At 39.6% G+C, this 26,462-nt stretch overlaps 1 long non-coding RNA gene across 1 annotated transcript; it reads left to right on the top strand.

The window, feature by feature from the left end:
- Nucleotides 1–19: 19 nt before the first annotated feature.
- LOC144457533 (uncharacterized) lies at nucleotides 20–26,184 on the top strand. Its single transcript, XR_013486902.1, has 4 exons — nucleotides 20–217; nucleotides 14,487–14,879; nucleotides 17,383–17,645; nucleotides 25,570–26,184. It is a non-coding gene; the product is annotated as an uncharacterized LOC144457533 (long non-coding RNA).
- Nucleotides 26,185–26,462: the final 278 nt, after the last annotated feature.

Below are 26,462 nucleotides of genomic sequence, written 5' to 3'. Positions count from 1 at the left end.
GCCGCCGCCGCCGCCGCCGCCGCCGCGCCGGCGTGAAGAAGGGGGAGGGCGGGCGGGGGTGGCTTCATCCGGGAAACCGCGGCCTGTAACCTGGGCGGTTGCGGCGACTTCGGCACCATTAAAAAGAATTGGGATGGGCAGCCATGTTGAGTGAGGGCGGCCTGGCAGTGACGGGCGGCCTGGCAGTGACGGGCGCCCGTGAGACCCTGGCGTCAGAGTAAGTAAAAACACTAGAGGCCGGTGGCCATTTTTGGTAGGGGCAGGTTGGGTATGTTGGGCGATCCTGGTGGCTTTTGGCTTCGAGACCATAGAAGGGAATTGGGAAGGGCAGCCATGTTGAATGAGGAAAAACGGGTAGTTTCCGTTGTCCGGCTCATGCTGGCTTCACTTTTCTTGGAGAGAATAGGAAAAGGCAGCCATTGCGGGTAAGGGCGGAACTGGCGCGAGAGGCTGCAGGGCCTGGAATGGAGGGAAAGACAAGGACTCGAAGACTGGCAAGAACAGGGCAGGGGGCTCCTCGTCAGTGGGTCGTGGCTGGTTTAGGACCCCAAATCTGGGCACATGGTCTGATGAGTAGAAACTCTTGTCTCCCCCGATTGCTTAAAATACAACTGTTCAAAGTTAAAACCACACACACTCACACTCACTGTCTCTGGATGGGGCGCTAAGACTGGAATCAGGAGGACTTGAATTCAAATGCAGCCTCAGACGCTCAGCTGTGTGACCCTGGATAAGTCACTTAGCCTCCGTTTTCCTCAGTTTCTTCAAATGTTGTTGGACCTTCATTTTTTTGAAGAGTAATGATGTCTTGACTCTCACGTGAAACAGATGTAAATGAGGCCGACTTGCACAAAGTCATCAGCCTCACTCTTCCAGAGTTGTGGAAGTCCAGTGGCAACACCAAAGTGTCTTCCGTGCCTGAACGAGTTCTCAGCCTGCTTCAGCTGGCTTCACGGCCCTGTACACACTGTTCTCCTCTGCCCGGCTGGCGTGCTCGGGGTAGACATCCCCCTAACTCACCGAAGGGTTTGAGATCCCTCTGCTGCCACTGGGGTGTGGCGGCTGAGAGCGCGGCGGCCAGGGGATGAGCACACCGAAAAAGGCTGGCCCCCCTGGATCACCCCGTGCACTCCGGAGGGAAGCCCCACTGACACACGCGCGTACACACACATGCGCACGCACACGCCGCCCCAGGGCTGGGTGACCAGGGGATGAGCACGCCGAAAGAGGCTGGTCCCCCTGGATCACCCCGTGCACTTGCACGCCCACACGCACACACACGCTTGTCATGTTACAACTAACGTCTGGTATGATAGAATGGCATGAACGTAATCACAGAAACTCTCAGTTAGGATACCGTGAGATGTTGGAAGGCTTGGGTCTGCGTACAGACTATTATACGAGGCCGATGAAATACAAGAGAGACAAAGTGGCATCAGCTTTTCCTGGCTTGCCAACAGCTTGAGGGTAGACGGGGACAGTGGTTGAAGCGCTTGTGTGGATGGAAGCTTGGAATCACACGTTTCTTCTCGGCTGAGCAACCTACGGGAAGAAAAGGGAAATGATGTAGATGGTGGAGATACTGCCTGCTAGCACTGATTGTACCTGTCCTTTACAATGAAGTTCACTCACGCAATGTTAAATTTTCTGGAGAGGCAGCCAGTGCAGATGATGATGGGGTAGGTAAATATCCTGACATCTGGGAGAAAATGATCAAGGAATGTAGATTCATTGACCCACAAGTTTTTAACATGTAGGAAAGTCCTACTCTGGAAAAGAATGTCTTACCTTACAGAACTTACATTTCTTTCTTTTTTTTTCCCCGAGGCAGTTGGGATTAAGTGACTTGCCCAGGGTCACACAGCTAGTAAGGGTCAAGTGGCTGGTCAGAGACCAGATCTGACCTCGGGTCCTCCTGACTCCAGGGTTGCTGCCCTATCCACTGCTCCACCTAGCTGCCCCCAGAACTTACATTTCTTTTTTTTTTGGGGGGGCTGCTTTTTTGGTTAGGCAGTGGGGTTAAGTGCCCAGGGTCACACAGCTAGTAAGTGTTAAGTGTCTGAGGCTGGATTTGGGCAGTAATGTAGAAAGGAATATTACACTAAAACCAATCTTGCTTATCAAGGCAACGAGGTGATGCAGTGGAGAGCGCTGGGCTTGGAATCAGGAAGGCTCATCTTCTGGGACTCATATCTGGCCTCAGACACTTAACTAGCTGTGTGACCCTGGGAAAGTCACTTAACCCTGTTTGCCTCAGTGTAGAGCTGAAGAAGGAATCTTTGCCAAGAAAACTCTAAATGGGGCCACAAAGAGTTGGATGTGACTGAAATGACTAAACAACTTATTTATCAGACTTGAAAGCCTTGCCCTCTGAAAGCCTACAGTCATTGACCATTTCCCATTGTTTGTTGGTCAAATAAGAATGCATAGATGACTAAAGCTGTTTTCAAAGACTAGTTTTCAAGTTATTTTAGCTCAGCTGTTGAAAAGTATTGCAAGGACAACAATGTCATGTTTAAAGCATTACTGATCTTAGATACTACCCTAGGTCATCCAGCTACACTTGGTTAATTGTGTGTGAATTTGAGTATGTAAGTTCACTGAGATGTAGATATATATGAAGATTTTTTTAAAAGACAGTTCAATTTATAATGCTAACATTCTAAATGACAATAACAGTATTTTTGTCATAGCAACATAGGCTTATCTTTAGGTACAATATTCAGTAATTAAAAAAAAACTTTGCTTACTATAATGTATTATTTTATAATAAACTTAAATCAGAAATGCATTTTTCTTCTCCTTTGCTGTTAACAAATAAACTGAAAAAGAAATACATTTCTCTTATCCTTTGCTGTATATTAATTAACAGATTTTTAAAACTTCTATAAATTTTTTTTGCATATTTCCACAGAGCTGGAATCAATCACCATATTTTAAACATAATTATAACTTCAAATAGTGTAAATTTGAAAAAAAAATGGGACCACTTCATAGGAATTTGTTATTTGAATTAATTAGGACCTAGCTGTGATCTTTTTAAGTGTAAGGATTATTTCCATTTTTTGGCTTTGTATATGTATCTTGTATTCCTTTCCCTAGTGATTTAATTGGTTTAAAGAAACTCCTTCTGTCATTGTAGTTCTGGCAGCTGCTGGGGCTGTTGATTTGTTAATCATACTTCTTTGTTACCTGGGAGGGTTCATTTTGGCACAGGGAAGGAGGGAGGGGTTCATTGAGAAGTGACAGACAAATAAAAAGAAAGCATCAATATAACATTTATTTAAAAAAAGAGAACCTGTGACAAGCAGAAGACCAATTTAATTCAATAAACATTTAAGTGCCTATTTTGTGCTAGGCAGTGTGCTAAGCACTGGAATACAATTAAGAAAAAGAAGGTTCCTGTCCTCAAGGGACTTATAATTAAATGGGAGAAGACTACACACAAAAAGAAGTTGAAAGAGAGGGGGCTCCACCAGGGGGTACTTGGCTGGGGGCATGATGTGTTCCCCAGAGTAGCTGCTGATGGAAAATGGAGAGTTACCTGGAAAGTGCTGAAAGTTCTGAGCCCTCCATAAAGGATGACTTTGAGAGTTTATTGCTCCATCCTCCAGCCCTCCAATCAGAGGGGAGGGAGAATGGGGGAGTTGAGGTGTTGAGTACCTTGCCCTCTTCCCTCCCCCCCCAGAAAGCCCCCAAAACTCCAACCTGCCCGGTGATGAGATTTCAGGTGATCATCAGCTTGTCCTGGGGGAGACAGGATGTTCCCTGGAGCGGCTGATAAAAAAGTTACCTAGTTCTAGTTCTTGCTCTCTTAGGTCAGTCCTTTTATCCCTCTATGCACGGTTTCCTAATCTATAACAACTAGAGTACTGGACTGGATTTTTCAAGTCCTTTCCAGCTCCAAAATCCTATAATTTTTTGAGATAGAGGAACTAAACAAAATTATATTTGTTGAGTTTCTATCTCCTCTGTTGCATGTGATTAATAATAGCCAGCCTCAGGAAAGTAATAGGGCATGGTGGTGATATTGATGACCAAATAAATGGTTTGGCCCCATTTGGAGTTGTAGAGGCTATAATCACGTGAGCCGAGTTGGCTCTGACAAGTAGGTATGTAAATATGCCTTGTCCACGTATAACCACGATAGAGGGGCAGCTAGATGATGCAGTGGATAGGGCACTTGGCCTGGAGTCAAATGTGGCTTCTGACACTAACTGTGTGATCCAGGGAAAGTCACTTAACCCTGTTTGCCTCAAATACCTCATCTGTAAAATGAGCTGGAGAAGGAAATGGCAAACTGTTCTGTTGAGGTGTAGGTCCTAGGGATGCTGGGATGCCGAAATCAGAACATGTGGGTCCTGTCTGAATGAATTCGACCCAAGTCTTCTTTCAGCCAAAGACAGGGTTTTGTTAGAGATGAACCATACAGGCCAGATTCTTAAGGAATCTGAACATTAGTGATGCCCGAAAGGACAAGAGGGCACGAGGAAATCTCAGCGTTTAAATGAGGGCCAGGATGGATCTTACATACTGCCAAGTAATTTTGGGTGACTGGAGGAGTTTAGGGAGAATCCTGATGGAAATGTCTGGGAAACTGAATGGGGTCATCTGGGAATAGACAATGGAGGGCCAGGCTTCATCAGGGTAACAAAGAACTGGAAGAGGTTAAATGGGGTCTGGATGAGATCAAAGATGGGAAATGTACTAGGCTTCATTAGGGTGTCAAAGGGAGATAGGGCCTAGGCCATAACTCCAGTTAATGATCAGGAGACTGCTAAACTTCCTTGACCAGATAAGTGATTTCAAAGAAAGTTTAAGGGTTTTCTGGGGCCCGTAGACAAATGGAACCCAGATTCTTTTTGGAGTGACGGGCAAAGGTCTCAGCTTGGGCCCATACCCCATCAGTTCCAGTATCTTTGCTAAGAAAACCCCAAATGGAGTCATGAGTCAGACATGACTAAAAACATCTGCACAACAGCAAACCTCAGCAAGCAGTCTCCCCTCAATATATAGATCTTATCTCCAAGTCATGGGACAAGAATTCATTCTCCCCTTTGTATGCTGGAGTTGCTCGACACCTTGCAAGTTCAAAGATAATCCCCATTTCAATTTCCACTGCATATTTGGATGTTTCCACCTCTCACTCTTACTCCTCAAAACCTATATTGAAAGTTAGGCTACAGTTTTCAGGCAAATCAAAGCTATCTATAGTCATGAAAAAATGCTCTAAATCACTATTGATTAGAGAAATACAAATTAAAACAACTCTGAAGTACCACCTCACACCTATTGAAGTGGCAAAAAAGGAAAATGATAAATGTTGGAGGGAATGTGGAAGAACTGGGACACTAATGCACTGTTGGTGGAGTTCTGGAGAGCATTTTGGAACTAGCCCAAATGGCTATAAAAGTATGCATACCCTTTGATCCACTGGTAGGTATATATCCCAAAGGCATTGCAAAAGGGGGAGGGAAACCTATTTGTACAAAAATATAGCAGCTCTGTTTGTGGTGGCTAAGAATTGGAAATCGAGAGGATGCCCATCAGTTGGGGAATGGCTAAATATATGATTGTGATGGAGTATCACTGTGCTATCAGAAATGACAAGCAGGATGATTTCAGAAAAACCTGGAAAGACTTACGTGAACTGATGCAAAGTGAAGTGAGCAGAACCAGGAGAAAGTTATATACAGTAACAGCAATATTGTACAGTGAAGAACTGTGAATGACTTAGCTATTCTTAGCAGTGCAATGATCCAAGGCAATCCCAAAGGACTAATGATGAAGCATGCTATCTGCCTCCAGAGAAAAAACTGAAATTATCTGAATACAGATTGAAGCATGCTATTTTTTGTTTTCTTTCATTTTTGTATTCGAGTCTTCTTGTACAAAATGACAAATATGGAAATGTTTTCATGGTTGTGTGTGGGATAAGTGGTCAAAATCCCACTCAGTTGCACATGTTTAAACTATATCAGGTTGCTTACTATCTCAGGAAAGGAGGGAGGGATAGAATTTGGAACTCAAAACTTAAAAAAAAACTTTAAAAATTGTTTTTAATATGTGCCAACCTGTCAGAGTTTGTTCTAAGAAAGAAACAAAATTAGGCTGTATGCACTTGTTTATTTTTCTCACAGCTAGCACGTGTGCATGCTTGGAGCTCAATTGAAATGGGCTCCCTTTGGGGTCAGGCTGCACAGGTTATGTATCCATAGAGTAAGGAGGTGTTCCCCCCTTCTTCCCCCAACTCAGGATGCCTACGTCAGCCAAAATTATAGTTTCCATAGAACAAGAGGGTGCACCCAGGGTGTCTGGTTTCTGTCAGTCATAAACAAGGAAATGTCATAAGAGAATGTCATAACAGGATAGTGTCCATAAAACAAGCTAAGAGAAGTGCCATTAATCAAGAGAATATCCAGTCAAGGTGCCTGCACCTTATTAGTTATATGCTTACAGTTAGCTTAATTTGCAGGTTCATTCAGAGCATTTCAGAGGGTCTCAAGCAGGGTTCCACAGATGTAATTGGGGGAAAAATACATTAAAAAAAGAATTATGCTGACTCAATGACTCCATTGTTTCCTGTCCTGCTTGTCAGTCAGTGTTGAGGAAGGCTCTGTTGGGGTGGATGATACCCAGTCTGCAGCTTTTGTTTTACCTGCTATCCAACACATAGTAGGTGGTCCCCTGCTTGCTAGCTACAGTTTAGAAGCCCATTCCCCCTATCTATAATCTCATTTCCTTATGTTGCTACCTTGACCTATTTTTTTTAAAAACAAAACTCTTAATTCTCACTTTCCAGGATTTTGCCTCATTAATCAAGATTTGAGTAATAAGAATTATCATATTAAAAGGAAGAAAAAGAAAAAAACAAAGAACATGTAAAGGGGTACTCATCTATTGTGAAATGGCAAAATGTGGTATATGCATGTAATGGAATATTATGTCATAAGAAATGATGGAAGAGATCATTACAGAGTATGAACTGATGCAGAGTGGAGTATAAACAGAATGAGAACAATTTATATAGGGATATACAACGTTTAAAAAAGACTTTGATTTTTTATTTTGTTAAATATTTATCAATTACACTTAAAAAAATTTTAACATTAATTAAAACAAAAATTTAGTTCCAAATTCTCTCTCCCTCCCACTTCTCCCTCTTGAGAAGGCAAGCAATACCATAGCTATTATACACGTGGAGTCATGTAAAACATTTCCATATTATCCATGATGTAAAAAAAACACACACACACAAACATACATACTGTTAACCTGAAAGTTTGGTTAAAGAAGGCAAACAAGTTAGGTGATACATGATTATATAGTTTATTCTCTTTCAGCTAGCGAATCATGTTAACATGGAAGCCAGAATGTGGCTTCCGAGAGGGGTTTTATACAGTTTAGAGTGATCAGACTCAGAATGTCTGTGTTACAAAAAAAGGTATAGCCTCCATATGTTTCTTAACATACAGCATAAAAAAAGGGAAGTTACTTAATTGCATAGATTGCAAATACAATAGAAGAATCTCAAAGTATCAATCAAAATTATAGATCAAGGATATGTGTTTCCTCTACATAACGTATGTCTATAGGATACAAAAGAAGGAAAAGTCTCATTAATCAAGAGAGTGTCTAGTCCCAGATATCCTGGGCTCAGTGATGACAAACAGGAAGAATGTTGGTGAGCTCCATCTGGTCCTGAAATTTGCTGACACAGGAAGGGGTGTTTTTAGTTCACTCAGAGAGAAAAAGATTAATTCAGGTTTTTGGCCCTTATTGGGGCTCAATTGATCTCAAATGATTATCAATACAAAACAGCAAGAAAAATTTTAAAAGTGAAAAAAATATGCTTCAGTCTGCGCTCTGATTTTACCAGTGCTGTCTCTCAAGGTGGACGGCATTTGTCATCATAGGTCTTTTGGAATTGTCTTGGATCATTGTCTTGATCAGAGTAGCCAAGTCTTTCAGCTGATCATTAAATCATTAGAATGTTGCTGTTGATGTGTACAATGTTCTGGTTTTGTTCATGTCACTTTGCATCAGTTCATACAAGTCTTTCCAGGTTTTTCTGAAACCATCCTGCTTATAGCACAGTATTGCGTCATGATCACATAACACAATTTGTTCAGCCATTCCCCAATCGATGCACATTCTCTCAATTTCCAAGTCTTTGCCACCACAAAAAGAGCTGCTGTAAATATTTTTGTACAAATGTGTCTTTTTCCCTTTTCTTGGATCTCTTTGGGATACAGATCTAGTAGTGATATTGGTGGGTCAAAGGGTATGCTCAAGTCTTCTTAGGCTTTAGGCATAGTTCCAAATTATTCTCCAGAATGGTTGGATCAGTTTGCAACTCCACCAACAATGCCTTAGTGTCCCAATTTTTCCACATCCTCACCAGCATTTGTCATTTTCCTTTTTTGTAATGTTAGCCAACCTGGTAGGTATAAGGTGGTATCTCAGAATTGTTTTAATTTGCATGTCTCCAGTAATAATTTAGAATACTTTTTATGTGACCATTGATAGCTTTGATTTCTTCTTTTGAAAACTGCCTGTTCATATCCTTGGGCCATTTATCAGCTGGAGAATGTCTTGTATTTTTTATAAATTTGGCTAAATTCCCTATGTTTTTGAGAAATGAGGACTCTTATCACAGAAACCTGTAAATCTTTCTGTTTCCTGCTTTCCTTCTAATTTTGACTACATTAGTTTTGTTTGTTTAAAATCTTTTTAATTTTATGAAATCAAAATTATTCATTTTACCTCCCATGATCCTCTCTGTTTCTTGTTTGGTCATAAACTCTTCCTTTATCTATAGATGTGACAGGTACATTTTTCCATATCCCCCCAATTTACTTAGGATATCACCCTGTATGTCTAGGTCATTTATCCATTTTGACTGTATCTTAGTTTGTTGTGTGAGATGTTAGTCTATATCTAGTTTCTGCCAAACTGCTTTCCAGTTTTCCCAACAATTTTTGTCAAATGGTGTGTTCTTGCTCCCCAAACTTGGATTTTTGGCTTTATCAAACACTAGATTACTGTGGTCATTTACTGCTGTGTATTGTACAGCTAATCGAGTCCACTGATTTACCACTGATATACAACATTGTAAAGAAAAACAACTTTTAAAGGACTAAGATAAAGAAAGAAACATACATTTTTGGGTATGACCATTGTATGGATTTGCTTTGTTTAACTATGCTTATTTGTTAGAAGAATTGTTTTGTTATGTTTTTTTCCCCATTCAGTTTTTAGTTGAGAGAGAGAGTTGGAGAGGATAATAGTAATGCCCTTTAAAAAGAGGGCTATTGAAACACTTTTCAAAATGCATAGAAGGGAACAGAAGGAAGCACAGACTAGCAGAATGGTTTTGAAAGTAACATGAGAGGGCAGCTAGGTGGCGCAGTGTGACCCTGGGCAAGTCACTTAAACCCACTGCCTAGCCAAAAAAAAAAGAGAAAGTAACATGGAATTTTTTTTTTAAAGCAAGTGATATGAAATAGAAACTCACAGTTTTATATGCAAACTTCTTTTTTTGTGTTTTGCTGTGTATGTTGAAATATTCTTTTTGGTGAGTTTAAGTTTGGAATAAAGATAAAGTTAAAAAAAAAAGAATTATTGCCAAGGAGTGCCCCACTGGTGACCAGACTGTTGAACATAGCTCACTGTAGTAACAGAATCATAGATCACTATGGTGGGGGGATGGAAAGCTGAAGAATCTTGATAATTTGACCTCAGGAGGCCTTGCTTCTGTTCCTTGAGCTGCACTGGGGCTAGAATCCTGACCTTTCTGACAAAGCTTCCATATTCCAGTAATTTTGTCAGCTTGCCATCTGCAAATCAGACTAGAAAGTTCCCTCACAATTGTGATCTGAGTAAAGATCTTGTTGAGGGGAAGAAGTAGGGTAGCTTTTTTTTTCTTTATTAATTTATTTTGAATCATCAACAATCACTTCCATAAGTTTTTGAGTTTTAAATTTTTCTCCCCCTCCCTCCCCACGATGGCATGCAATCTGATATAGACTATACATATACATTCCTATTAAACATTTTCACATTAGTGATGTTGTAAGTAAGAATTAGAACCAATAGGAAGAACCACCAGAAACAGGAAACAAAACACAACAGAAGAAAAAAAATAGCAAATAGTATGCTTTGATCTGCATTCAAACTCCATAGTTCTTTTCTTTGGATGTGGATAGCATTTTCCATCATGAGGCCTTTGGAAATGTCTTAGATCCTTGTAATGCTGAGAAGAGTTAAGTTTATCAATATTAGTCATCGCACAAAGTGGTTACTGTGTACAACATTCTCCTGGTTCTGCTCACTTCACTCAGCATCAGACCATACAAGTCTTTCCAGGTTTTTCTGAAGTCAGCCTGTTCATCATTTCTTATAGCACAGTAGTATTCCATTACATTCATATACCACAACTTGTTCAGCCATTCCCCAATTGATGGGCATCCTCTTAGGGTAGCATTTTTTTTAGCCTGGCATAGGGCCCTAAGCTCTTCTCTTTTCTCACATACCTACTTGTCAACTAGGAACTTGCCTATGAGGAGAGTAAGCACAGACCCTGGTATGAAATAAGGTAGATATGGAAATAGAGTCAGACACAGGAAATGCTATCTGCAGGAAAGGTATCAGTTTAAACCCAATATAATAGTGATTTCCAACTTTTTCAAGTATGAGAATGCCTTTTTAACACACAAAAAAAATTTCATACCATCTTTTCCCCACCACAGGTGCTAGTTAGTTGTATACATTTATTGAGAAAATACGTCATAATAATAAGCTAGGACTTAAGTAACTCTTTAAAATGAATTTATGATAATAGCTATTGTGATAAATATGCTTTGGACTCAGTCTTCCAGGTCAAGTCCTGCCACATCTCCTCCTCACAGTTCTAGGGGTACACTCCCGTTGGGGTATTGGTTCTCTGATACTATTGTCTTATCCCTGATGGTTTTGTTTCCCTCACTGTTAGCTTCCAGTGACTAGTATTCCAGTTCCATTTAAAATCGATTAGCTTTTAAAGAAGGATATTTACTTTGAAGATATAGCAAGAACACATATACAGCCATTTCTCCCCAACATCCTAGAGGCATGCTGTCCCCTATCCCACCTTGGTCTCTGAGGAGAGTGGTCTCACTCTTAGTTCAGATCCTATATAGCACTGGTCCCATCAAGTTCCCATTCACAGGTGCCAGATGAGTCTTTGTCTTGGCTCCCACTGGACTGGGTCCTGAAGGTCATTTCTTGTCCTTTGGGGCTTTGATGCTGAACTGGCTGCAAAACCTGGCATGGTTCCTAACTCTCAGATTCCTGGACTCTTGATGTCTTGCTCTCCTTAAGTCAGAACCTCTAGATTAATCTTTGCCCTTAGAGGGAGAGGCTTCTCCCTGCAGAGCATTGTTCTTCTCCTTGCATGTGGGAAATATGCATTAGCCACATATGCTAATACATCCAGTGGATTTGAAAAATTTGTCACTTTAAAAAAATATTTCCCCCATTTAGAAAATTGGCAGGCATGGGTTTTGAACACATTGTTCATGTCCCCAAGCCAGAAGATTCCTCCGAGGTCCCAGTGAGGCATAAGCATTAGTATTCAACAAGTACCTGGCTTGGTAATCAAAGTGTCATTCCCCAACACAAAGACAATAAAAGAAAAGAAAATCAGCTTCAGGTCTGAGAAGAAAACCTGATCCCTACAGAACTTCCCAGACCAGGTGGGGTCCTCCCCAAAGGGATTAAGGACCTGGGCTCAACTGGAAGTTATCCCTTCATGCTCAGGGGAGAAACCAACTAAAGATGAACATTTTTCCACTAGGCACCAGAGTTGTAATGATGCATGCATCACCACCCCCTCATTGTTCTAGGGGTGTGCTGAGGGATTGGGATGTCTCTTATCTAGTGCTGTAAGCTCAAGCCTCCACCAGGAGTATCCCCTCACAGTTAGCCATGAATGACTGTGCTGCAGTCCCATTTAACCATTTGTCATCAATGAGCTTTTAGAAAGAGATATTTACTTTGAAGATATAGCAAGAACAAAAGTTCAAGCATTTCCCCTCTGTCCCTCAAAGTTACCTATTAAAAATGTGATGGGAAGACGCAGCCAGCTTGTCTCTGGAATAGTGAGCTATAACATATTTGCTACACATGAGACCTTGTCTAGGATAAAAGTGACCCCTTTCCATTTGCCAGGGACCAATGGGAAGATTATCTATGTTTTTTTGTGTGTGAATACCCTAGTTTAGGAGATCTTAGAGAAACTGGCAAAAAAAATTTTTTTCTTTGTTTTAGGCTATAACTTTACAATTATTTTTCCAGTGTGTCTTTCCCATTCAAGTCAGTTCCTTTGAAATAATTTTTACAAGATTCAGTAATATAGTAAGTAGCAGTACTTAAACATTCAACAAATTAATGAATGAAAACTCCATTACACTAGCACTGATATAGCTTAATGTATGAAAAAAATGCCTTACATATATTATCTCACTTGATCCTATTATTATCCCCATTTTAAAGATGGGTAAAATGAGGCTGAGAGAGATCAGGTGACTTGCTCAGGGTCACACAGTAAGTGTCTGAGTCAGGATTCAAACTCAGATCTTCTTGACTCCCAGTCTAGGACACCTAGCAACCTTTATTTTCATCATCACATTTGAAAATGGTAATATTCATGTAAGATATTTAGTCTAAAGAAAGTTGGCCTTTTAATTTTTAATTTATTTTATTGATATATTTTGTTTTTATATCACCTATATTTCCTCCATTTGCCTTCCCTGCCTCTCCAAGAGACAGTCTCTCTTATAACAAATAGTTTTTTAAAAGAAGAAAAAGATCAAAACAGATCATACATTAAATAATGTCAATTATTATACTCAGTAACACAATGTTTTACTGAAGTTAAAGATAAAAATGATAATGCTATATCATTAATGAATATCTGTTCAAATTTTTAAAATAAAATTCTGTCAAACAGAATGCAGTAATTTATACAAGAAATCATTCATTATGGCCAAGTTGAATTTATGCCAAGGATGGTTCAACATTAAGAAAATAATCAACATTATCAATAATATTAAAATAAAATCATCTAAAACCACATGATTAGCTCAATACATGCAGAAAAAGCCTTTGACAAAGTACAATACTCATTCATGCTAAAAACCCTACAAAATATAGGCAGAGAGTGACCTTTTTTAAATGTCATAAAAAGTATTTAAAACCAAAAGCGAGCATCACATGCAATGGGAATAAATACCCTTCCAATAATTTAGGAGTAAAGCAAGAATGCCTACTTTTCCCACTGGTATAGTTCTACAAATGCTACCAATTGCAATAAGACAAGAGAAGGAAATTAAAGACATAAAGAATGGTAAAAAGGAGATAAAACTATCCCTATTTGCAGAAGATATGATGATTCAGTTGGAAAATCCTAAGGAATCCGCAAAGATACAATAGCTTCAGAAAAGCTGCAGGTTACAAAAAACCCTCAAAAGCCAAATCCATGTCTATATAACAAAATCTAAAAGTCAGTAATAGAATGAGGATTCCAATTCTACACACCTACAGGTATCTGGGGTTTGATCTACCAAAACACACGGTAGACTTACATAGATTCAATTATAAATTGCTACTTTAAAAAAATAAAGAACTTAAATAGCTGGCAGAATATTCAGTGTTCAAGCCAAGTTAACTTAAACTTTTAATGCTATACCAATAGAATTATCAAAGGGATACTTTATAGAACTTGACAAAATAACAACAAAGTTCATTTTTAAAAAACCCCAAAAGATCTATAATATCATTGGAAATTATGAAAAGAGGTAGGAACAAAAGGAGAATAATTGCCTTACAGGCCTTAAGCCGTATTATAAAGCAGCCATAATTAAAACATCTGATATTAATTAAAAAAGATAAAACAATGGAACAGACTAGACAAGAATTAGAAGTAATAGAAAACCCAGTGTTTGATGAACTTGAAAACATAAATTAGGAAAAAACTCCCTATTTGATTAAAAAAAACTACTGAGGAAACTGAAAAATTAGATTTATATCAGCACTTTACACCATATTCCATAACATATTCTAAATGGATGAGTGTCCTTAAAGATCCTGCTATTAAAAAATTAGAAGAGAAGCAGATCATATAATAATAATAATAGCTATGAGTAGGAGTAACCAAAGATTAGAAATAGTTACAAAAGATAAAGTAGGTGACTTTGATTACATGAAACTGAAAAGTTTCTGCATAGACAAAATTAATGCACTTAGGATAAGAATAGAAGTCAAATGGGAAAAACAAATAGTGCCAGATTTCTCTGTTAAGGGTTTGGTATTCAAGATATATAAACAATTAATAGATCAATCTAAGACCAAAAACCATTCCCCAATAGTTGTGGTCAAAGGATATGAATAAACAGTTCTCAAATGAAGAGTTGCAAACTAGTGTTTTTTGTCCTTCATTTTCACAGAGGACCAGCAACACCGTGGGGTGATGTCTTTACTCATGCATCAACTGTATTTAAGTGAGGCAAAGTTGCACAAAGTTGTCAGCCTCACTCTCTGTTCCAGAGTTATTGAAGTCCAATGGCAAGACAAAAGTCAAGATGACTGGCAATGGCCTGGGATGCAGTGGATGACCTTGGCATCTTTGATCTCTAACCAAGCTGTAAGCATTCCAAAGGACCTGCTTCAGCCACCTTCATGGCCATTGGAACAAATTGTTCTCATCTGCCTTTTCTTCTAGAGGATGTCTTCATGACCCATTTGAGGCCAGTCAGTTACCTTCAACCTGGGTTAGCCCCTCTACTGAGGTATGGCCTAGGTATGGCCACTGCCTATGCTACAGCTTCTTGGAGTCACAGGTGAGAATTCAGTTTCAGGTAGACATCTATGGATGAGCAGTCCTGAAAAAGGCTAGGTAAGCCATGCTAGTCCTCCATGATTATCCCAGATACCCCCTGCAAATTATTAATATCCATATGAAAGAATTTGCCAAATGACTAATAATAAATAATAGAATAATAATAAAAGAAATGCACATCAAAACAACTCTGAAGTTTTACCTCATATCCGGCAACTTGGCAAAAATGACAAAATATGGGAATAATCAATGTTAGAAGGGTTGTGGGAAGATAGGCACACTGGTATATTGTTAGTAGAGCTGTGAATCAGTACAATTTTGGAAAGTAGTTTGGAATTATATGAAGTTACTAAAACATCCATACCCTTTGACCCAGAGATTCTATAACTAAGTTTATACCTCGTAGAATCATTGATAAGAAGAAAATCCCAACATACATCAAAATATTTGTAGCAACACTTTTTGTGATAGTCAAGAATTGGAAACATAGTAGATGCCCATTGATTGAATAACAGCGATATAAAATATGGCACATAAATGTAATGGAATATTACTGTGGGGGGATGGAGCCAAGATGGTGGAGTAAAGGCAGTGACTTGCTTGAGCTCTCCCCCAAGCCCCTCCAAATACCTGTAAAAAATGACTCTAAACAAATTCTAAAGCAGCAGAACCCACAGAAAGACAGAGTGAACCAAATTTCCAGCCCAAGACAACCTGGGTGGTTGATCAGAAAGGTCTGTGGCCCCGGGTGCAGAGAGGAGCACAGTTCAGCGTGGGCAAGGAGGCAAAACAGGCCTCAGGGAACCTGGAGCAGCCTCAGAGGACTGCATCACTGGCAGCTGTGGTGGTTTCCAGAGTTCTCAACCCAAGAACGCCAAAGACAACTTAGAAGATCAGTAGGAAAAGTCTGTGACTACAGTGAGAGAGAAGCTTGGTCCCTGCCCGAAGCCCTGCATGTGGCCCTAGGGCTACAGCTGCCTCTGGAAGTTCCAGCCCACAGACTGAGGGGGAATCGAGTGGCTGATCAGAGGGGCATTGCCGGGATCTCTTTGCTGGTGCAGGATTCTCTTGCTTTGCCTGTGCTTAGATCTGAGTCAACAATTCTAGATGGCAGTCCTGGGATGAGGAGGGGTGTTAGCATTGTGGAGTAGTTTGTAGTGGTGGTGAAGAAGAAATCATCCTCACAGTTCCAAGGGAGAAAAGAGTGCTTGTGGTCACTCATAGACCAGAGCACAGGCCAGGAAAGGAGTAAACACCTTGCCCCTAATCATACCACCTTGGAAGAACTGAAAATTTACAGGTCCCTAGAAGTATCTCTGAAAACAGCTGCACAAAACCCCCAAAGCTTGGGACAGTACATTCTCCACACTGGAAGCAGACCCCTACCTTAACAAAGCATTTATAACTCAAGTAATTGGCTGGGATCATGAGCAAACCTCGCAAAAAGAGTCAGACCATAGAATCTTTCTTTGGTGACAAAGAAGATTGAAACATAAAACCAGAATAAGACAACAAAGCCAAAGCTCCTACATCCAAAGCCTCCAAGAAAATATAAATTGGTCCCAGGCCATGGAAGAGCTCAAAAAGGATTTTGAGAAGCAAGTAAGAGAAGTAGAGGGAAAACTGGGAAGAGAAATGAGAATGATGCCAGAAAATCATGAAAAACAAGTCAACAGCTTGCTAAAGGAGACCCCAAAAATACTGAAGAAAATAACACCTTAAAAAACAGACTAACCCAAATGGCAAAAGAGATCCAAAAAACCAATGAGTCGAAGAGTGCCTTAAAAAGCAAAATTGTCTAAATGGGAAAGGAAGTCCAAAAGCTTACTGAAGAAAATACTTCCTTAAAAATTAGAATGGAGCAATTGGAAGACTTTATGAGAAATCAAGACACTGTAAAACAAAATCAACAGAATGGAGTATTACTGTGCTATAAGAAAGGATGAATGTGATGAATACAGAGAAGCATGGAAAGATTTGCATGGTCTAATACAGAGTGAAGTAAGCAGAGCCAAGAACACAATATACATAATAACTAGTATAATGTAAATGGAAAGAACAGTAACAAAACAAAAATTAAAAGTGAAAGTTATAAATTATAAAGAATAAGCAAGGCTCAACAGAAGAGGTATGAGAAGACCTTCTATCTCACCCCTTTGCAGAGGAGGGAGGCCCACAAGTGTTGCACATTGCACATATTTTCAGACTTTTTTAATGTATTGTGCTGATTTTTTATTCTTTGTCTTTAAAAATACTATTTGTTACATAGGATGGCTTTTTGGGTAGGGGAAGGAGCAGGATACTGTGGAAAATGATGGTATAAAAAAAAAGACAAACAAAAACTTATTTAAAAATTGTAATACTTGGCATACATATGGATTCAACACGTTTGGCTTTGAAAAATGTGGCCAGCCCATCAGAGTTGCATTCTCTGCAGTAAAGTTTAAATGCTTGACAATTCAGCTGAAGAAAGGACCTTAGTGTCTGGTACCTTTTCTTGCCAGGTGATCTTCAGAATCTTCCTAAGATAATTCAGATGGAAGCAATCCAGTTTCCTGGCATGGAGCTGGTATGTTGTCCAGGTTTCACAAGCGTACAGCAATGAAGTCAACACAGTGGCCCTGTAGATCTTCAGTCTGGTGGGCAATCTAATACCTTTTCTCTCTAACATTTTCCTTTGAAGCCTATCAGACACTGAACTAGTTATGGCAATGCATGTGTCAACTTCATCATCTATGTGTACATCCCTGGAAAGTATACTGCCAAGGTAAGTGAACTTATCCATAGCGTTCAATATTTCTCCATTTGCTGTAAGTGATGGTTATACATATGGATTGTGTGGTGGTAGCTGGTAGAGAACCTGTGTTTTCTTGTGTTAATTGTTAGGCCAAAATTAGCTCAGGCAGTAGAGAATCAATCCATACTTTGTTGCATCTCAGCCTCAGAGGCTGCATTGAGTGCACAATCATCTGTGAACAAAAAATCCTGCACCAATTCTCTCTCCTCTTTAGTCTTGGCTTGTAGCCTTTTCAAGTTAAATAATTTCCATCCCCATGGTAGCTGACCTTGATGCTGTGTTTAGTTAGCCTCATTGAAGGGATCTGACAACATTGCTGAAAACATCATGCTAAAAAGCATGGGAGCAAGCACACAGCCCTACTTCATTCCATTGGTGACTGGGAAAGCTCATGAGTTTTGTCCATTATCTAGAACCTCTGCAAGAATGCTGTCATGGGGGGCAGCTAGGTGGTGCAGTGGATAGAGCACCGGCCTGGAGTCAGGAGGACCTGAGTTCAAATCTGACCTCAGACACAAAACACTCACTAGCTGTGTGACCCTGGGCAAGTCACTTAGCCCCATTGCCTAGCAAAAAACAAACAAACAAACAAATTAATTAATTAACTAATTAAAAATAAAAGAAGAATGCTGTCATGAAACTGATGTATAATACTAATGAGCTTCTCTGGGCAACTAGAATTTAACATAATTTTCCACAAGCCCTTACGATTGACAGTGTCAAAAGTCTTAGATTGACAAACAACTGGATTTAAGTGAGGCAAAGTTGCACAAAGTTGTCTACCTCACTCTCTGTTCCAGAGTTATCAAAGTCCAGTGTACAGATGTCTGTTCTGTTCTTGGCATTTCTCCTGGAGTTCTGGTTGCCAGCAATGACTAAGAAAGAGAACACCCTGTGATTGCACGGAACAACCTATTTCCTTTACTTTTACTCAGATGGACAATGGAGGCATCTTTGAACTCCTGGGGGATAACCTCCTCTTGCCATATAACCTGGAAAATTTCAGTCACCTGCCTTATAAATCTCATCTGAGATTTACATCAGCACCAGGCACTTGGCCACACAAGAGGAGCCTAATGGCATTCAAAACCTCTTCAGCCCTGAAGTCAGGAGGACATGAGTTCAAACCCAGCCTCAGACCAAACACTTGACACTTACTAGCTATGTGACCCTAGGCAAGTCACTTAACCCCAACTGCCTAACAATAAAAAATAAATAAAACCTCTTCAGCTGGAGGTTTGGCTAGAGAGGGACTGACTTCAACCTGAGGTATATAGTCAATGGCTTCAGCATAGATTGATGATGGTGTGTTGAGAATACTACAAAAGTATTCAGACCATCTCTCCAGAAGCATGTCCTTATCCCTAATCAATGTGGCTCTGTCAGTACTGAGTAGTTCAGAGGCACCATAGGTCTTTGGCCCATATATTTCCTTCAGGGCATCATAATAACTCTTTGGATTGTTACTGTCAGTGCAAAACTGAATTTCGTCTGCCTTCTTACTGAGCCAAGAATTTTGAATCCAAGAATTTCTCTAAGCTTTGCTTGCACTTTACTTCTGATGGATTTAAGCACTGCCTTCTTAGAGACAGATTAACTATCTTGCTGGTAAACCCTGTGGAGTTCTTGTTTTTTCATTTAGAAGTTTCTGAATTTCCCCATCATTTTTGTCAAACCAATCTTGATGTTTGCAGGTGCCCTGGCCAAGACGAATAAATGTGGTGCTGTACATCAAATCTCCAAAAGTTACCCACTACTTTTCTGCTCCACTGTTGCCAACCCTATGTTGGCTCAGCTTTCCCACCAAGCTAGCAATGAATTGTTCCCACTTGGAGAGTCCTCTAATGTGCTGACATTAAGTCTTCTGGTAGTTGTCTTGCCTTGGGGCTACCGCTTTTGTTGAATGAGAATATTTAGCTTGGAGGGGATAAGTCTATAATCAGTCCAGCACTCTGCACCTCACATCCTTCATCACTCTCACATCCTGTGTCTTTTCTCCTTACAATGATATAGTCTATTAAATGCCAATGTTTGCTGTGATGGTGTATCCACAAAGTTGTGTTTAGGTAAACAGAAGACAATGTTGGGGATGAGAAGGTCATGAGATGCACAAGTTTCAGTAGTATGTGACCACTGCTATTGCTGTTTCTGACTCCACTCCTCCCAGGGACTCCCTGACACATCTGGGTAGTCACCCAGAATTATAAGCTTGTCCCCTTTTTCTGCATTGATAATGAGGGTCTCCAGGTCTTCATAAAATTTTTCTTTGATTTTGTCAGAGTTTGTTATGGTGGGACCATACTCACTCATGATGGTGGCGTGGTGCTTTCCTACCAGTGGCAATCACATTGTCATGAGCCTGTCATTCACTGCTTTTGGTAGGCATACAAGCTTGTTGACTAGTTTTGATTGCAAAACCTACACCAGCTGCTTGGTGCTCCCCTTCACTGCAGCTACTCCAGAAAAACATGTATTCAGTTCCAACTTTGGTAAGCTGGCCTTCATTTGCCAGCCCTATTTCACTCAGGGCTGCTAGTTGGATGCGATACCTGCTGAGCTCTCTCATGAGAGCTGTTTGTCTTTCAGGTCTCCTGGATTTTGTGTTGTTCATAAGTGTGTGCATGTTCCATGTATGATGATGAGTGGAATCATCTTTGCAAAAGTTTTTGCAGTTTTTTTGTGTATCAACCACAGGTGGGGATCCCTGCCTGCTGTGGTGAGCAGGCCAGGGTTGAGTGAAGCAGGCTTTTTTTTATAATCCATTTTATTTTTTCCCTAATTACGTGTTAAAACAATTTTTAACATTAGTTTTTTTAAGTTTTGAGTTCCAAATTCTATACCTCCCTCCTTCTCTCCCCCTTCCCTGAGACAGTAAGCAATCTGATAATTTATACATGTGCAGACATGTAAAACATTTCCGTATTAGTCATTTTGTACAGGAAGATTTGATTTTTAAAAAAAGTGAAAAATAGCATGCTTCTATCTGTATTCAGACAATATCAGTTCTTCCTCCGGAGGAATATCATATGCTTTATCACAAGTCCTTTGGAATTGCCTTGGATCACTGTATTGCTGAGAATAGCTAAATCATTCACAGTTCTTTGTTGTACAATATTGCTCTTACTGTGTACAATGTTCTCCTGGTTCTGTTCACTTCACTTTGCATCAGTTCATGTAAGTCTTTCCAGGTTTTTCTGAAATCATCTTGCTTGTCATTTCTTATAGCACATTTCTTATATTCCATCACAATCACATACCACAGTTTGTTTAGTCACTCCCCAATTCCCTGAATACACCCTACACCCCAGTTTGACAGGTGAGCCTACAGGCACATTATGCCACCTCCCTGGCACCTTGTGTATCCCTCCCACCCATCCAGCTCCCCACTTTAATATATTGTCTTTCCTTATTAGAATTTAAGCTCGTTAAGGGTGGAGACTGTCTTAATGGTATCTTCGGCACTTAACATTGTTGAAAATGGATTTTTAGAACATAACTGATTCCATTTTGTGCTATATTTGCTGTTATATAAATGTACTGAATGTTTTCTTTGGTACCTCTATTCTCCCAATTACTTTACAGAAAAGAAAATTCACAGGACTTTGAACAGTTCTAGGAACTCATCCTCTTTCCCTTTATCCTATCTAATAAAGCAGGTAGTAGGGGCTTAATAAAAGCTGATTAACTAACTTACAATTACTATATCATACTGTACATATCATTGGTTCAGTGCAATAGCTCTGCTGAAGGACACATTTTTTTCCTTTGATAATAATTTAAGCATCCTTTTTCATTTGGGAAGAATATGCCTTTTCCTGTCTACCTGTTTTACCCGATCTTATCCCAGATCGCTCTGTAAGTCCACCTACATGACTTACCTTTTCTTATCCAAACTCTGTCATCTGTGCAATTGAGAGACACACATTTCTGTAACCTACTGATGGTGTGTACCACACTCTTAAGTGGATAGATAAACTGCAGCATACTTCTCTTTGTAACCTGTGCTGGCTTATTCATGGAGTGGCTAGCAAGGAGCTGGAAAATTCTTGTAACAGCCCAATGCCTGACTCATAGTAAGCACTTAATAAGTGATTTATTTATCATATCATATCTAAAAGTATTCATAACATTTAGCCACAAGACTTCTGTGTAGTCTGTTAATCTTTGGCTTCTCTCATTCCTTAATTCTTAGCCCTATTTTCTAACACACTTTTCGCCATCCTCACCTGTTCCCACCTTTGCATTAAAATAATGAAATATCAAAGTATATAGCACAATTATAGGGACTGGACCTATATACAGCCTCCATCTTGAACTTCATTACCAACTGCCTTTTGGGTATCTCAAACTCAGTATGTGCAAAACAAAATTCATTGTCTTTTCTCCAAAAACCTCCCTTATTCTCAACTTTCCTATTAATGAGAACACCACCCTCCTCCCAGTCAACCAAGTCTGGGTCATTCTGAACTTACTCTCCGTCACTTCACATATTCAATCCACAGCCAAATTTTGTTGATTCTTCCTTCACAACATCTCTGGTATACATTCTCTTCTCTCAACTTATACAACAACCAGGTGCTCGTCATTTTTCACTTACCAGTATTGTAAGAGTCTTCTAATAGGTTTCTCTGTCTTAAGTCTCTTCCCATGCCAATCCATCCTAGACTCAGGTGCCAAGGTGATTTTCCAAAGTGTAGATCTGACCATGTTTCCCCTATGCTCAGTGAGCTTCAGTGGTTCTCTATTACCTCCAAGATCAAAGATAAAGTCCTCTGTTTGGCATTTAAAATTCTCCATACGGGGTCCTTTCCTACCAGTCTTCGTATACATCTCTTCCTTCCACAAGCTCTTATGATTCAGCTACAATGGCCTAAGTGCTGTTCCCCAAGCACATGTCCCGTTATCTCCCATCACTGTCTGCTCCCCAAGCCTGGAATGCTCTGCCTCCTCACCTCTTCTTTTTAGTTTTCCTGGCTACCTTCAAGACTCAATTCAAATCTTAACTTGCGTAGGAAGAATTTCACAATTCCTCCAGCTGCTAAGATTACCTTCCATTTACTCTTGTATATGCATAGTTTTTTACATATGGCTTCTTGACCTGTTGAGCTCCTTGAAGGCAGGGGGTGTGTTTTGCCTCTCTGTGTATCCCTAGTGTGCCTAGCATCCTGGTACATAGTAGGCATTAATAAATGCTTGTTGACTGTACTTTTATTGGTTTAGGGAACATCCAGATGAGGAAGTTTCATCCTAGCAGTGCAGGTCAATACCTCTCCAACTTATTGTCTTAGAATTTTGCCTAGAGCATTGAGAGATTGCCCAAGATCACATATCCAGTATTTGTCACAGTATATAATAATTTGGAGGGTATTACCTACTTCTTCATAGAACATCTTTATCTCTTCATCCTCTGCGAGAGATGTTAATGCATTTGTTGGTGTTTAAGTCCTTTCAGTCATGCCCAGCTCTTCGTGACTCCATTTGAGGTTTTCTTGATAAAGATTCTGGAATGGTTTGCCATTTCCTTCTCTGGATCATTTTACAGATAAGGAACTGAGGCAAACAGTTAAATGACTTGCCCAGGGTCACGCAGCTAGTAAGTGTCTGAGGCCAGATTTGAACTCAGGAAGATGAGTCTACCTAACTTACCCCCTTGTTAATTCATTAGCTACTATTATATTCTTTTAAAAAATGTAAAATTTTTGGGGCAGCTAGGTGGCACAGTGGATAGAGTACTGGCTCTGAAGTCAGGAGGACCTGAGTTCAAATGTGGCCTCAGACTAAACACTTGACATTTACTAGCTGTGTGACCCTGGGCAAGTCACTTTAACCCCAATTACCTAAAAAAAAAAAAAAGTCAAATTTTTTAATGATGCCTTTTGTATTTATATCATATTAATTTCCAAATGTAACCTACTTACCTCCCCCACCAAGCACACCATCCCCTGTTTAAACACTAAATAAATAAATAAAATGAAAAGAAAGAAAAGCAAAAGCATTTCAGCAAAATCAACCGCCACATTGACTGCATCTGACAGTACATGCATTATTCCACACCCATATTCCTCCACCTCTTCAGTGGAGAGAGATGCTATAACTTCTCATGATAGTGCTGTCACAAATGAGTCAGCCTTGCCATAGTGGATAGGAAGCTGAACACCGAGCCTGAAAGACCTGTACTCAAGTCCCACCACCAAGGAGGCGACTTCAAGGAACTCTCAAACTATACAATGAAGAGCAAGTGTCATTCTGCTTCGGTAGCAGTGTCTTTAGTTCCTTCTATACCAATGACATCACAGTCCTAGTTCTTTTATCTACTTCCCTTACCCCCCGTCTCTCTCTCTCTCTCTCTCTCTCTCTCTCTCTCTCTCTCTCACACACACACACACACACACACACACACACACACACTTTTGAAAATATTTTATCGTGAACATTGCAATATGAGATGACCAAACATTCAATAAAATTATGTTTCTATTGCCACTGGGCACATGATAAAACCAAGTCTGCAAGCTCTTTTATTTGCCCTCCAAGCAAAATCTCTGAGTCTTCCTTCCATTTAGCTACAACTTATATCTTTTTCTGATTTCATTTATAGTAAGAATGTTAAGAATGATATAATTCAAATAATTGGAAAAACATCAGTTGCTCATGGGTAGAGCTAATATAATAAAAATGACAATTTTGCCTAAATTAATTTACTTATTCAGGACCATACTAATCAAACTACCAAAACAATTTTTTTTGGGCAAGGCAATTGGGGTAAAGTGACTTGCCCAGGGTCACACAGCTAGTAAGCGTCAAGTGTCTGGTCTGAGACTGGATTTGAACTCAGGTCCTTCCGACTGCAGGGCCGGTGCTCTATCCACTGCGCCACCTAGCTGCCACTAAAAACTATTTTATAGAGTTAGAAAAAAATAATAAGAAAATTCATCTGTACGAACAAAAGGTCCAGAATATCAAGGGAAGTAATGAAAAGAAATGCTAGGGAAGGTGGCCTAACATACCAGCTCTTAAATTGTATTATAAAGCAGCAGTCATCAGAACTCCTTGGTACTGGCTAAAAAATAGAGTAATGGATCAGTGGAATAGATTAGGTATATAAGACACAGTAGTCAATGACTATAGTAATACTCTTTGATAAATCCAAAGATTCCAACTTCTGGGATAAGAACTCACTATTTGACAAAACCTGCTGGGAAAACTGGAAAATAGTATGGCAGAAACTGGGCATAGACCAACATCTTACACTATATACCAAAATAGAGTCAAAATAAGGCTGATACTATAAGCAAACTGGGAGACCAAGGAATAGTTTACCTGTCATATTTACGGAGAATGGAAGAATTTATGACCAAACGAGATAGAGAACATTATGAAACATAAAATGGATAATTTTGATTACATTAAATTGAAACATTTTTGCACAAACAAAGCCAATGCAACCAAAATTAGGAGGGAAGCAGAAAATTGGGAAAGATTTTTTACAACTAGTATCTCTAATAAAGGTCTCATTTCTAAAATATATAGAGAATTGAGTCAAATTTATAAGAATACAAGTCATTCCCCAATTGATAAATGGTCAAGGGATATGAATAGGCAATTTCCAAAAGATGAAGAAATTAAAGCTTTCTATAGCCATGTGAAAAATTGCTCTAAATCACTATTGACTAGAGAAACATAAATCAAAACAACTCTGAGGTACCACATCACACATATCAGATTGGCTAATGTGACAAAAAAAGAAATTGATAAATCTTGGAGAAGATGTGGGAAAATTGGAACACTAATGCATTGTTGGTGCAGTTGTGAACTGATTCAACCATTCTGGAGAACAATTTGGAACTATACCCAAAGGGCTATAAAAACATCTATACCCTTTGATCACTTCTAGGGCTGTATCCTAAAGAGATCATACAAATGGGAAAAGGACCCACATGTACAAAAATATGTATAGCAGCTCATTTTGTGGTGGCAAAGAATTGGAAATAGAGAGGACGTCCATCAATTGGGGAATGGCTGAACAAGTTGTGGTGTATGAATGTGATGGAATATCATTGTGATGAGCAGGCAGACTTCAGAAAAACCTGGAAAGACTTGTATGGTCTGATGCTGAGTGAGGTGAGCAGAATCAGGAGAACGTTGTGCACAGGAACAGCCACGTTGTGCAATGACTGATATTGACAGACTTCGCCCTTCTCAGCAATATAAGGAACTAAGGTGTCTCCAAAGGCCTCGTGATGGAAAATGCTGTCCACAGCCAAAGAAAGACCTGTGGAGTTTGAATGCAGGTCCAAGTATACTAATTGCTATTTTTTCCCTCTTCTGTTGAGTTTTGTTTCTTCCTTCTGGTGGTTCCTCCTAATTCCTTCTAATTCCTACTTACAACATCACTAACGTGAAAATATGTTTAATAGGAATGTATATGTATAGCCTATATCAGATTGTGCACCATCTTAGAAAGGGTGGTGGGGAGGAAGGGGGAGAAAAATTTTAAACTCAAAATCATATAAAGTGATTGTTGATAAATCAAAATAAATTAATAAAGATAAATAAATAAATGAATTTTTAAAAAAAGAAAAGAAAAAATGTGTATGTTGAGCCTGTATTGGATTGCATGCTGTCTTGGGGAGGGGGAAGGGGAGAGAAGTAGAGGAAATTTAAAACTCAAAAGCTTATGGAAGTGAATGTTGTGAACTAAATTAGTTTTAAAAAAAAAGAATGATACAATTCAGTTCCTCCCTTCTTATGTCCTTGGTCATAGGACAAGCTTCTCCCAGTTTGAAT

Source organism: Phascolarctos cinereus, unplaced genomic scaffold, assembly GCF_003287225.1.
Source record: "Phascolarctos cinereus isolate Bilbo 61053 unplaced genomic scaffold, phaCin_HiC Scaffold_5;HRSCAF=322, whole genome shotgun sequence".
Lineage (NCBI taxonomy): Eukaryota > Metazoa > Chordata > Mammalia > Diprotodontia > Phascolarctidae > Phascolarctos > Phascolarctos cinereus.
This window is presented reverse-complemented; position numbering and strand designations above follow the sequence as displayed.